Source organism: Anomaloglossus baeobatrachus, chromosome 6 (assembly GCF_048569485.1).
Source record: "Anomaloglossus baeobatrachus isolate aAnoBae1 chromosome 6, aAnoBae1.hap1, whole genome shotgun sequence".
NCBI lineage: Eukaryota > Metazoa > Chordata > Amphibia > Anura > Aromobatidae > Anomaloglossus > Anomaloglossus baeobatrachus.
Window position 1 is genome coordinate 140,665,323 of NC_134358.1, and position 15,070 is coordinate 140,680,392.

Consider the following 15,070-nt stretch of genomic DNA (forward strand, 5'->3'; position numbering starts at 1 on the left):
CCATAAGAGAAATAGGACAATTCCAGGTTATTGCATAGTACAGGAGTTCTCATGTCTCTGGTGCAGGAGTGATTGTGTCTTTCAGGTATTATGGTTCATCTTGTCACAGTAAATGTGGAAATGTTTACCTCCTGGAATAAGTCAGGAAACAATGAAGTTCTCACAGTTCTGAAGGGACATTATAGAGCAAATGATCAAAACTAGGAGGTTATTTCCCAACAATTCTTTTGAAGTTCTTCCAGCAGGATGTTATCAAACAAGTCTTATGATATTTCAATAAGTATTGATGCAACATTACAATTCACACTTGTTTGTCGCATCGCAACATGAATAAACAAAGGCATAAATCTGCATAAAAGGGACATAATAGTGTCATCTCTTCCAGGAATCCTGTGAATCTGACACTTTCTGAAATGCTCCATATAAAAGCATCATTTTTTAAGTTGCTCATATCAGTTTGGCAATGGTTTTCTGCATGAAATCCATTCGTCATGTCTATTAACACTTTACGTCAGGACCGGTACATTTTTTTTTTAAAGTTTAGAAAATTCAGCAATGAAATGTTGTCAGTGAGTGAATGGAAATGCAAATCTCTATGTACACCATGCATTTTAACTGATGGATTTGTGCTTTTTATGGCATTTTTGTATGGTGTGGTTTTTTTGTGAAACTTAAGGGGCATCGTTTTCATGGAATTTGTTGACCTCAATCAAAAACAAATCAGTGTGTCTTGTATTGGATTTTTTTCCATTTTAAGGCTGAACAAAGTGTTTGGTCAGGTCTTCAGGTTGTTAGTGATGTTTTTTTGTTTTTTTTTTTTTAAAGATTTGTTAAAAATAGAGTATGAAGTCCCTTTTTAAAGGCAATTGCTCTGGTTTTCTGCAAATTTTAGAAGTATAGATGACGACTTTATATTCACATGTAGAGCAATGGACTTAAAAGATTAAACTGGCACCTTTCTGCTGTTGTAGTAAGCTATGACAGGTCCTTAAAGGGGTTCTCCAGGATAAAAAAAATATGGTAGCTTTCATTCAGGGACATTGGCACCCCTGACGATAAATAGGTCAGCATGGTTTTATAGCTCTTCTACAATCACTCCAATAAAGCTGAGTGGCAATATCAGACACAGTTCATAGTCAGGGGTAGCACTGCTTCTGAACGGAGGCAGTCATGTTTTACCAGTCATGGACAATCCCTTTAAATTTTTCTGTCCTACCATAGTTGTGCCATATTCAGCAATATGGTATAGGTTCTCCTGATGAAAATTTGCACATGGCATAGAATATACAAATAAATTATCTGGTTGGTATTAAGAAAAATAATATTTTGTTCTTAACCTGCATCATTTTTTCCAAAATATAACATGGTCCGGATTAATCCAAAGACTGCACCCAATGTGTTGTGTTTTTGGAGCAGTTTCTAAGACATGCTTAGTACATTTCTAAATACACCAAAACCATGTGTGATGGACGCCTAAAGGCATACGAGAAAAAAATGTGTGAACAAGCCCTTAATGCACGCAAGACACTAAATAGCATTCTAAACTTGATTTTGTACAAAAGGGGATTTCTTATTAAAATTTTGCATCAGAAAATAATTATATATTAGGAAGATTTTGTGTTATGTGATATATCTTTTCCAAGCTTTGACATCAGTTTGTAAAGCCACACTTTCTACCCGTACATATATTGCTTCCCAGATTTTCAGTGATGACTGTTTTTTATGGATCAGGTTTCTGTTTTGTCTTTGGACCATCCAGGGGAAAATAATGATATTGCATAGTGAGGAAGCATTTGGGCTTGACGTAATGAGCAATTTACACCAGATTTCTAGCGTAGAAGAGCTGGAAATTTTGCAATTTTTTGTCCAACTTATACTAAAAAATACTGCAGGTTTTTGTTTTTTTTATGCCAGCTTTTCCAACTTTTTGAAAAGTGAAGTAAACTTCTTATGCTAATGCCTGTCAGCTAACAGCAAATCCACTAAGAAGGTCACATTTGTTAATGAATTTGGCGCACCATACTCTAATGAGACTGGTGGGCAACATAGCGGATTTGATGAATTGGAGCCTTTGTGCTAAAATTACATCCCCCCTCGAGTCAGTAGATTTGAATCAAAATCCAATAACGCGGGTCTAGTTTTTGCTTCACTTGGTAAAATCCCAATTTAGCGCTTAAGAGCGCCAAATCAATTACCAAGCCCTTTTCCTCAGCTAACATTTGCTCACACTGTTTGCAAAGGCCACCACAAGAGCCATCTTCTGCCCATAACTATACGTTCAGTTGTTCTTTGGTAGTAATGTCTAGTTTTCTTTTTCTACTTAACTTGTTTAGTTATGCTAGTGAAAGAAACCAGTTACTAAGGCAAACACACACCAGGTTTGGACCAGTAAAAAAAAAAAAATCTCATGTAACTATACGGTTGGATTGATTTGCTGTCCAAACTGGATAACTTCCTCCCCCCCCAAAAAACAGAATTGTCAAAAACTTGTGTAAGATTAGCCTAAGGCAGCTACTCCATGTATAAAGTGCAGACCAAAATTTTTCAAGGTCAGTGTGATGCAAGCGGTCAAAATGTACGTCCGGCATTATAAATCCATGCAGTTGACTTTACTTAAGCTTGTGTATGTCTAAGCTGTAAAGCATGGAAGCACATCGTGCTATCATACTAATAAGCATAGCAAATGACATATCATGCTTCATGAAAAGTTTACTACCCTAATCTCAGAATGTGAGACATGGAGAATTGGGAATGAACATAGTGCTACCAGCTGTACTTAATCTATGTCAAGAGTCTGGAATTGTTGGTTTCCAGGAAGAAAATTAGTGAATTAGCCAATTTCAGTAGCTACATCCAATGTTAATTTACTTTACAGATAATATCTACTGATTTCCCATTGCAATATTTACATCAGTATTTTTAAGCCAAAACCAGGAGTGAATCATAGAGAAAGCTACAATGTAAGCATTTCAGACTCTCCTGTATTTTGCAATCAATCCCAATTCTGTTTTTCTAGTGATGCAAAATTCTCTTGTTTAAAAGTTGTTTAAAGGACCACTCCAACTTTTTTTTTTCATTTCAGTGCTGGAGTGATACTTTAAAGGGGTTGTCCCCTACTTTTAAATTGATGGCTTATCCTTACGATAGGTCATCAGTGTCTGATTGGCTGGGGTCCAACACCCGCACCACCGCCGATCAGCTGTTCCAGAAATACTCACTTCCGGCACTGCTCAGTCTTCTGAAAGTTGCAACATCCAGGTACTGCACGTCCGCTTCCCTTTCTAATTCATAGGAGGTAGATGTGCAGTACCCGGCCACTATCAGACGATGGAGCAGCTCTGGAACTGAGCATTTTCAGCTGCATATTGCCACCGCTAGCACCGAGAATAGTTGATTGGGGGTGGTTTGGGGACCCCGGCCGATCAGACATTGATGACCTATCCTAAGGATAGACTATCAGTGTAAAAGTAATGGACAACCCCTATAAATCTAAGTCCCCTGTGCCCGGTCTCATGCTCATCCTCCATCATCTTCACTTTCTATCACCGCCGCTACAGTTGGTCTCTGACGATATGTGACCTATCAGCAACTCCAGTGTTTCATAAAGCACACTAGAGGTCACAACTCAATACAAAGTCTATAAGCACCTCATTCTTTCTTTCTTCTGGCTTTCATAGAGTTGTATTGTGTGCTTGTGAAGTAACTTCTGACTTCTAGTCAAATTTTACCATCAGGAAGGAAAAAGACAAACTCTAGTTCCATTTATTGGAAGTAGCAATCATAAAAGTCAAAAGTGGCCCTTTAATGAGCCTTTTCATATGACCTATGATTTGTGCCAGATCAGAACCTCAATTTGCAGACACGATGTTTCGGAATGATTGTCCCTCGACTTGTAGCCAGTCAAAAATTAAGGTCACAAGATGATTCTGTGGGACCAGTGTGACACTAAAACAAGGTGTAGCCACTGGAAGGTGAGTATAAGATAAGGGGGCAGTGGACTTACATTTAAAGCACCACTCCAGCACTGAAATAATACAAAAAAAAAAATGCTGGAGTGGTACTTTAGGCTGTGTACATACAATGTGTTTTTATTGCATTATGGATGCGGTTTTGCAATTCCTTATGCCAGCAAAGTAAATGAGAATTCTGAAGTGTTGTGTACATGTTTTTTTCCTTGCAGATTTGCAGTAGAAAATAATCTGCAGCATGTTAATTTTTTCAGAGTTTTTGCCAATATTTCACAACCCCAAATGCATAAAAAAATGTATGGAAGCAACGCATAGAAAACAAGTAGCAAAAACACAGCATTTTTCCTGCCAAGAGATGCAGATTTGGGGCAGCAATTTCAGTAACCAAATACACAGCGTGGGCACAGAGCCTTAAGGCTCATTTCCTACATCTGTGAAACAAGGACAAGCCTCACATCGGGAGCCCTGGCAGTTCCTTACCTGAGCTAACTACAACATATCTACTTATAATGCAGATAGGTCAGGTAGGGAGAACCTAGCGAATAGGTTGGGTTTTGCAATTCAAGAATAGTTTGTGTTTGACAGATGTGTGAAACAGGCGTAAGCATATGCAAAAATCATCCATTTTTGTTCCTGAAAAAGCTTTTTTTACATCTACATAACTAGTTGTATGTGTAAAAGTTGCAAGTCAAGTTTATGTATGAGATAGCCAAGATGATTGCCTATAAAATGAAGGTAGTCTCATGCTCAAAGCTGTAGCAGATAGTGAGATATGGAGCCTAAAAGTCCAAAGTTCAAAACATTGTTACCCTTTTGCTCGCCTATGTATCTTCACTAAATTCTATGTTCAATTTTAAAGTATGTATTTATGAAATATTTTCAATAGATATGTTTGAGTGTTTTAAAAGATGCTTAATCGTAGAATGCGCAACCATAGAAATCTACCATAGAAAACAAGTAGCCTAGCAGGCCTGCAAGGTCCCAGGTATGCGTTCTAGGGTTAATGGGTTGTCCCATCTGGCACTTTTTTGCCCGATTGGCTGCACTTCCTTAGGATGTAGTTGAGCCTTGTTCTTGAGATAACTACAGGGCTGAGAGGTGCATCCACATATATTGATCATTTATTGCATAACCTTTGTGTACGCTATAAATGTCCACGATGGGATAATCACCTGAACGTGAAAATCCATCATTGAATATTTTTTTTAATCCAAAGATGTAAAAAATTATGTAATACTTAAATTCCTTAGAAAATTGTTATCTCAATATTCCCCTAAATAAGTTTCGAGTCAAATTATACAATATTAGCTGCCTATGGTCCTCACTGGAGAAATTGCATACAATTTATACATTACAGAGAACATGTTGTCAGGTTTTTAGACCCAAACTAAAGTCATGTATGTGAAGTCTCTGTAATGTTGATTACGTCCAGACCTTAGTTTTATAAGTCTGTGGTTCTGTTTTAGAGAAATCCATTGGTAAATTTTTATACAAATGAGATGCAAGTGCAGGTGATTTGGCCATGCACGTACAGCTCTCCAGCCTATCTTGTTCTTTCCCCATCCACCAACAGCCTTCTTTGACTGTCAGGTCACTCTTCTTCACAACTTTCTTACATGCTTGAGATCTTTTAGATTTTTTGAAATTTTTTTTTTAGATCTTTTTACATCAGGATCACTAGTCCAGCTTTCATAAAATTATGACTTTACTTCACCTGCACCACACCCGGGAATGATGGCTATTGCACAAAGGTATGGATGTATTCAACACTATGAGGACTTTACATAGATGGGATTAGTTTGGGTTCTAAAAATATGCACAACCGAGATGCACAAAGTTTTTGATGTTAATGAAAAATATTGTGATTGTACCACAAAGGGTCATATAAAATATGATGGAGAATTGGAATTCAATAATACTATATATGTGATTGTTCCGTTCTCCCTACATGGGCCCTGGGGCATATGAAATTGACAGGCAGCTAAATTTTTATCCACTATAGCAATAAGGAGACTGCTGCTTGAAGGAAGTCTGTATTTATTGAACATTAGTAGATGTTTGTTAGGTGGAACTGGAATAATAAGATATGTACAGTCAGTACATGTATAATATAACAGGGTACTTATATACAGATCCTGACAATATACATACAGATGTAAGGTAGCTTGAACCTAACTTAATACATGCAGCTATCTAATATGGTGAGAGTTCACAGCTACAGATGGCAACAAAAAACTTATATTTTCTTACCAATGATGCTATCACACAGGGGATAAAATGGAGAATGTCCTCTGTTTGTGAGTCATCAGGAAATGGAGGCTTCCTACCCAAAATGCACTGCAAGGGGGAGGAGGAAGGAAGCATGAAATACAAAGCTGGTGCTAATAAATTTTGGTCACTAGAGGAAGCTAAAGTACACCCTGGTAAAGGAAACATTAGTGTAAAGCAAAGCAAACAATGAAAAACATGGATTGAATGCAGAAGGCAGAACAGTGATGTTCTTTAATAAGTGGGGGCTTTCATTTCTAGTTCTCCCACTATTATAGACAAGGGTGGTCTTCTGTTTAGAACTCCCGAAATAAAGGAGTCAAGATGACCACACAATGAGTACAGTTATCCACATAGTTTCTCAGAACTCTGGAAAACAAAGGTGTCAGCGTTGGCAGGGGACGGCACAGAATGGCATCGCAGACTGCATGTCGTGCACACCTGCTGTACAGTATGCATACACTTACTTCCAGACATACCCTTTGCTGCCAAATGAATGGTTAAAAATAATGAATGTTGCCTTGATTGTTAAATATTAAGATGCTCACTTAATGATTTGGTTTGAAACAAAAGCCACATATTCTGGTGTAAAAAAGCATAAATGGAGACAAATATTTCTTGTAATAACATCCCTTTCCCAATTAACCTTTGTGTAAACAGTAGATCTAGTAAATACACTTCACAGCTAATATCTGCCCGTCTTGTTTCTGCTAACCTTTGCATGGCTTGTGATATAAAGATCACTTGGTCAATAGTACATCAGCCTTAGACCTCATACACTTAGCAGAGCAGTGTGAATTTAGCACAGGCCAAGCACCAAGCCATGAATTTAGATTGTGAGCCCCAATGGGGCTGTAAAGTGCTGCGGAATATGATGGTGCTACTTAATTAATACAATCTATAGTCATGCAGTGCGCTCCAATGTGGTGTCTGCATGGCATCATCCAGTGGAGGAAATCTTGGCACTACAGTATCTGTTGGAGCCCAGCATCTGGAGACAACTATTGAAATCACATGTTGTGTGTCAGTAAGAAAATAAGACAAATGCATGCAATTGACCTCAACTATGCATGCTGTTCATTGAATTGTACGAGCCATGGAAGTAAATAATGGTATCATTCTAACAAGCATAAAAGGCATAACACCTCATAAAAACTTCACTTCCCGAATCTCAGAATCTGACACATGACAAGATAGTGATGGACAGAAAACGAATCCTTCACTAAGATTACAACATTTAGAATTTTAAGATCATGTTCTAATGTGTGAAAACGCTGTCTTTACCAATTAAGGGTTTGTTTTGTACATTTTCCACAGCAAAATTTACAGTAGCAGTCTGTTCTGTTTATTATGCTTTTGTTGCCTTTTTTGTTTTATACTCCATGGACTTAAAAATGCATTTGTGATTCTTCATTCATTCTTTTCTTCATTGAGGTGTCAATACATCAGGACAGTTACATGTCGCATGAAATTATCCTCCTAGGCTATCCTTGTATCAGTAATTTTTACAATACTTACCCTTTAAATGGAATCTGTCAGCGGGTTTTTGGTATGTAAGCTGAAGCCAGCATGTTGTAAGTGTTTACACAGAAAATTCAGAGAGGCCTGTCTTGTCACAGTATGATCTTTTCTTTATTTGTTATGTTTGTAAAAGCAGCAGGACCCTTATTATTACAACAGTCTGACATGCATTCTGCTGTGATTATCACCTCACTGTCAATGTACAATCTCAATAGACAGGTGGGACAGCTTCCCGGACTCAGCTTCATGTCTGAAGCTAAAAATTCAGATTGTGTCAGAATGGCAGCACCCATTAATCTAAGTGATGCAACTTTAGATTCAGAATCTCCTTGCCTACATCATGCTGCTCTCAGATGAGCAAGTAAAAACCTGCTGACAGATTCCCTTTAATAAGAGAAAAACTGCTTTGTCTAGTGCACCCCACACACTGTATTTTCTTGGAATTGTGTTTAATTATCTTTAAATAACAATTCATAGAAAGTATTTAAACTGTGGAGGCTAAAGGCCGCTTTACATGCTGCGATCTCGCTAGCGAGATCGCTAACGTGCATACCTGCCCCCATCAGTTGTGCGTCACGGGCAAATCGCTGCCCATGGCGCACAACATTGCTCGGACCCGTCACACTACTTACCTGCCTAGCAACGTCGCTGTGACCGGCGAACCGCCTCCTTTCTAAGGGGGCGGTTCGTTCAGCGTCACAGTGTCGTCACTAAGCGGCCACCCAATCAAAGCGGAGGGGCGGAGATGAGCGGGATGAACATCCCGCCCACCCCCTTCCTTCCTCATTGCGGGTGACCGCAGGTAAAGTGAGGTTCCTCCTTCCTGCGGTGTCACATATAGCGATGTGTGCTGCTGCAGGAACGACAAACAACATCATACCTGTAGCAGCAACGATATTTGGGAACTGGACAGCGTGTCAACGAGCAACGATAAGGTGAGTGTTTTTGCTCATTAGCGGTCGCTCGTATGTTTCACAAGCAACAACATCGCTAGCGAGGACGGATGTGCTTCACGAATTCCGTGACCCCAACGACATCGCTTTAGCGATGTCACTGCGTGTAAAGTGGCCTTTAGTTAAGAGAACAACTATATTCCCTAATATGCAGAAATATTTTCGGTATTAACTGGATCCTTGGATAATTGGACTGTGGGTGAACCAGGCACTGATAAAGAGCTGTAAAAAGTGCTGTGTATGGTAATCACAGCCGCTGGAGACAGGTTACCAGTGTTTTAAAATATTTGATGACTAAAGCAAATTTTTACTTTTCTATTCAGCATTGTTATCATTTGTTACTTCATCATCTCTCAATTTTATTTTTACATTTTTTCATGACACTTCCTGACCCAGCCAGAAACCATCTTTATCAAACGGTTGTGACTGAAGAAGAGCAGTCATTTGAGCAGAATTGAATTCCCCTTGAATTAAAAAAAAATTGTATTCCCCAGTATACAGATTTCAGTAGTCTACAAATTTAGCACAATGGAGACCAGCAGCAGCCTCCATTTTCCTAATCCATATAAGCCCAAAAGATAAAAAAAAATTGAATAAAAGAAATAATACCTCACCACTCACCTTTATCCCTACTACTGCAGCCCCATCTGGATCTCCGCGCCTCTTCTTTTCTTCTTCTTTTGCCTCCTTATCCTCTTTGTTCGCTTCACTCTATGCTGTGGCTTCCACAACACTGCAGCGCTTGTCGTGACATCACAACGTTACGTTACGAGGCCTGTTGCCTAGTCAGAGCAGTCATGTCACAGGCTTAGTCCAAAAAGGAAGCCACAACATGGAGGGAAGGGACTGAAGAAAATGGGGGCAGGGGAACAGAAGAGGCCTGGAAGCCCAAACGGAAGGCTGGGACGCTGGTGAGATAGGTCAGCAGTGAGGTTATTCATTTTTTTTACATAGAAAGACCTATAGATAGATCCATGAGCTTATCAAGGAACATTCAGTTTGTATCCAATAACTCGCTGTGAACAAAATTTTCCTGTGAATTCCACCCCCCTGAGATTTTCCATTTTTTCGTTTTTGTTTTTTGCTCCCATTCTTCCAAAAGCCATAACTTTTTTTTTTTTCTGTTAATATTGCCATATCAGGGTTTGTTTTTTGCAGAGCGAGTTGTACTTTTAAATGAAACCATGAGTTTTACCATAGAGTGTACTAGAAAGCAACAAAAAAATTCCAAGTGCGCCAAAATTGCAAAAAAAAGTGCGATTGCACAATTGTTTTGGGGTTATTCTATTCACCGTGTTCACTGTATGGTAAAACTGATGTATGGGTGTGATGCCTCAGGTCAGTAAAAGTTCGTAGACACCAAATATGTATAGGTTTACTTTTATATAAGGGGTTAAAAAATTCAGAAGTTTGTCCAAAAAAAGTGATGCACTTTTTGCCTTGTAGCGTTCTCATTTTTCGTGTCCTCGGGCTCAGTGATGGCTTGTTTTTTGCATCTTGAGCTGTAGCTTTTAATGGTAGCATTTTTGTGCAGATGCTATGTTTTGTTCGCCTATTATTGCATTTTGCGACGACCAAAAAAATGTAATTTTGGCGTTTGGAATATTTTTGCTGCTACGCCGTTTACTGATCAGATTAATTGATTTTATATTTTGATAGATCAGGTATTTTTGAATGCGGTGATCCCAAATATGTGAATATTTTTTATTTTTTTAACCCTTTAATTTTCACTGGAACAAATGTGGGTGGTTTGAACTTTTAGTTTTTTTTATTTTTTTAAAACTTTTTTTTACTTTTTTTTATTTATTTTACTAGTCCCCCTAGGGGGGCTATAAGGATCAGCAATCTGAACACTTGTTAATTTCTCCTGATCAAAGCTGCACATCTTAGATCAGCTGAAATGCTGCTCTCCTCTTACAACTACTCTTTCTGACAGCTGTAACAGAAAGGGAGTCATGACAGTGACAGGAGTCATCACATGACTCTGTGCTACCATGGCAACTATCGGCTCCCCATGATCGGCGTCCTTAGATCGCGCTGTCAAAATGTGATAAGGAGTTAACTGGTGCGGGTTTATTGCAGATCCACCTGCACCTGTGAGGTACACATGTCTGCTGTTTAAGTCAGCAGACATGTGGGAGGATCACCACCGTCTCACTGCAGCAGCCGGTGATGATTATATCGACATGAGCTAGAACATACTCAGTACGTCCAATGTCGGTAAGAGATTAATCTTCGTAGATTCAATGATTGTTAATCGTGCCATTTTTTAAGCAATTTACAACTCTTTTCACTTTTCATTGGGGGCATGATGTGACCTATTTTGGTTGTGTCTTGTTAGTCAAAGCTGTGTAATTTTTATAGAAATTTAGAGTTTTTTTCATATAAAAAAAATCCTATAAACTTTGAAGCACATGTACAACAGGTCATATATAGCTCTTGTCTGTTTTGGAGTTATTTTTATGAACTGTCTAAACATGTCACAGATATTGTTAAAATTAATAAGGTTGTCTAAACACCACCAAATCTTTCCACCTAAATATACATCTGCCACAATATGTCTGTGTTTTGAATTTGATGGTATATACGCATCTACTGTATATGCTAACATACACAAAAACTGTGCTATTTGACCACTAGACAAGCAGTCTAGTCACATCTCTCACTTGACAGGGCAATGCACTCCAGCCTGGATAGTCAAATGAGCTATTCACATGACTTGTCTTCTGGGTCTACTCATCCAGACACGTGAATATAACATGCCTAACACTCTAAAGCTTGAAGTCATTTATGAATCATTTGTAAAATACAGTATATGTCATATGGATTAGACTTCAGTAGTGCAAACAAAATGTGCTCATTTATCAAAGCCATATGATTTATTCCTGTTAAATACTTAAGAATAACTGCAGATCATAAATTAAAGAAAGATTTAGACATCCCAAGGCTCTAATGCACTTGTGATGCTATAAATACCAAAATGGTTCACCAAAAAGAATACCGTAACACATTGTGAGAAGTTGGTTTTTAGTTATTTTACTATCTAGATACAAAAAGTGAAAAAAAAGAAGCCTCTACAAAAATAGTAGCATAGTACATGTGGTCTACTAATAATAACAGGTTCTATACAGTGTTCATCAGCTTCACTATATGCTTTTGTAGCGTGAAGTAGGGCGGCAGTCATGGGCGAGGGATTAGCTCCAGATGCTACATGAAAGATATGGTTCTGGTTGGGTGTGTGGACTTGTGTCACGTGGGCTATACACTCGTATATGCCGTATGTTACTGGTGGTTTCGGCTGGTAAGGATGAGATGACGACTCGCTTCCACAAGGAGACCAAGGAGACTTCCAGTTCAGTTTCAACAAAATCTCTTTACTTACCGGTTCTTGCATAACAACTTTACTCACGAGGTAGCAGACACACAACATATCCTCAGAAACATTCCCAGCTCCATCTTGGTAGTTCTCGATCTTTCTGGTCCTGTGAGTCCCAGTGTAAGATCGCGTGGAGAGGTAGCTGTTGCGGGCGGAGGAGGGGACGCCGCGCTCTCCCACTGCTGCTCGGGTCCGGCTGCCGCGGCTGCTGCAGCCTGCCGCTGCTCGGTGGCTCGAGCGATTGGCCGGATCCCGGGGACTCGAGCGGCGCTCCTCGCCCGCGAGTGAAAGGGGGTTTTGGGTGTGGGGGATTGGTTATTGGCCGTGATGCCACCCATGGTTGTGGTGATTTGTTGACACCACCGCTGCTCTGTATGGGGATCCCGGGAAGGATGGTATGGAGCAGCCAGTTGTTGTGTTGCCCCTCCGTGGGTAGGGGTTGGTGATCCCGGGGCCCAGTGATTAGGTGGGTGATGCAGGGCTTGGAGGGGTGCAGGGACGCGGGGGCAGCGCTGTGCCTTGCGGCACTGTGGAACTCACTCAGCCTGAGACGTTGACAAAGTTTTCGGTAAAACACACGGCTGGAAAGACGGTTCCCACGGACGGCTGCACTTGCTTTCCCCAGTAGGTGACGGTCCCTCTGTCCTGCACCTAAGTTGATGATGGTTGCGATGGGTTCCCACCGGTAACCCGCTCCCCGGCTTGGATATGGGCCAGAGGAGCCCTACTTTGCCCGCAGGCGCTGGCCCTGAGAAACTGGTGCCCTGGCGGTGGCGGTGTCTCTCCGTAGCGGTCGGACTGTTGCCTTCAATCGGGACTTGGTTGTTTGGAGACAGACATCCCCTTCACTGACGGATTTGGCAAATTATGGCGACTCCTAGCCTTGCCGGGATCCGAAAGGCCCCTGCCCTGGTGCTGACTGTTCCTCGTATACTGCTCCAGACCGCCGGGCCACTACCTGTCCGCGGTCCTTCCAGCAACCTCCGAGCAGTCACCCCTGCAGACTATCACCGCCGTCTGCTGACCTTGCTGTCACAGTCCGGGGCACACACCCGGACCAACTTCAGGCTTCACTACTGTCACTTTTCTGTCACTTCAGCTTTTCTCCTTAGCTCCACTACTACTTCCTTCTACTTTCACTTCCTAAACTGAACTCTACTGTTTACTCCTTCACCTCCCTAACTGAACTGCCTGGTTCTTCTCGCCTCCAGGGCTGTGAACTCCTCGGTGGGCGGAGCCAACCGCCTGGCCCACCCCCTGGTGTGAACATCAGCCCCTGGAGGAAGGCAACAAGGATTTTGGTAGCTTGGGTGTTCCTAACTGGGGTGTAGGGTGTGGTGGTGTGATGACCTGTGACCCCTGGCTTGCCCAGGGCGTCACATAGCCATGGGCAAATGCTGGATTTTCTGCATGCTACAGACAATTGGGGTTGCTGGGTGTGTTTGTGTGGTGTGGTTACTACCATGCCACACTCTTTATGGCATTCAACCCCCTTATCCCCAGGATGAAGAAGCCAGACAAGTGTGTAAAAACAAAGTTCTCTTTCCTCTCACCTAGTTGTATGCAAACATTATAATACCTTACCAACACTGCTATGCTTTACACCTCAGCCTAATACATTACATTTATCAATACTGCTACATCTTATTCATTACTATGCCTTATATTATACATCCCTATAACGCTGCTATTCATAATGCTATTGCCACATACTTTATACAGCACAGAGTACATTTCACATGGCAATGCACAACATTATGCAGGCAAACATTAACTCTACAATGTCCAGCAAACCCATTTAAACACAACAAATCACAATTCACATTACTTTAAATCAATGCATTTGGTGTCTTTAGGGGGTAACATGACAGCCCATCTACCCCCTTACACCAGCGCAACAAAGCCCAGCGCAACAGTCTAATCCGTGACAATCACCTTCCTTGTTCATGGCTTTACATCTATTTTCTCGATAAGAGAGTTTGTACAGGGGTTTTGATCACTAAGGACAGAGTAGAACCTTATGCCTCCAGATGCTTGCCAGTAGTGTCAGAGAGGATCCTTGCGCTCTCAGACACTTGGGGAGACTCTGCCCGGGAAAATTGACTTTATTTATGTACCAATCCGTCCTGACCTGTTAGCTTTTAGGCTTGGGTCCTTGCCATTAAACTGAGACACCGGACTCTTCTGTTGTGGTCACTCAGTTAGAAAATCTGTCTCTAGACCCAACGTTGTCTTGTATGATGTGTCTCGGTCAATGCTTCAGGAGCATGCTATCCCAATTTGGTCTCCTCTCTACTTTTTGCTGCGGTAGGTCACCCACTTCATGCAGCCTTGACAAACTACAGACTATAGGTTTGTTTTTGTCACACACTGAGACTTCACCACATTCTTCAAGGTAACCATCTCTCTCCCTGTGAAGTAACCCCTCAACACTTAACTACTTCCTGCCCTACTGTCTGGCAACTATATATAGAAGTGTTGTATGATATACATGACAACATTGTAACACATTACATTTCTACATTACATTAAAATTCACATATTGTATCATTTACAAATACGCAGGACACAATTCACATGATATCACAATAATGCAATTGATGTATTCAGGAAAAATAAAGCAACAGCAACCAGTCCACCTCCCTACAGTTTCTATAGTTAACTGGGAGGGGATACAGATTGGTATGTATTTTTGACTTCTTCCTCTTTCCATTTCTCTGCCCACACTAAACATAGTGTACAGTATATGTTTTGGCCTTCCCTCCATGTGTCATCGTCATTGGCAGACCCAGTATGCAAATTAAATAGTCATTAATTTGAATGGTCAGAATTTAATATTACATGTCTGGCCAAAATCTGTGTCTAGATAAGAATTCTTTGGCCACATAGCTAATCACTGGAGGTGAAAGAAACTCAACTCAGGGTTATTTTAAGGTTGGGGTCACAGAGAGTATAAAAAATTGAACCTATTTTCATACAGGATA

The 15,070-nt window shown here is 40.6% G+C and overlaps 1 protein-coding gene across 2 annotated transcripts in view; it reads left to right on the plus strand.

Annotated features, from left to right (window-relative positions):
- Positions 1-15,070, plus strand: part of ALKAL1 (ALK and LTK ligand 1) — a 177,246-nt gene that overhangs the window by 2,653 nt on the left and 159,523 nt on the right. The window lies entirely within an intron of this gene.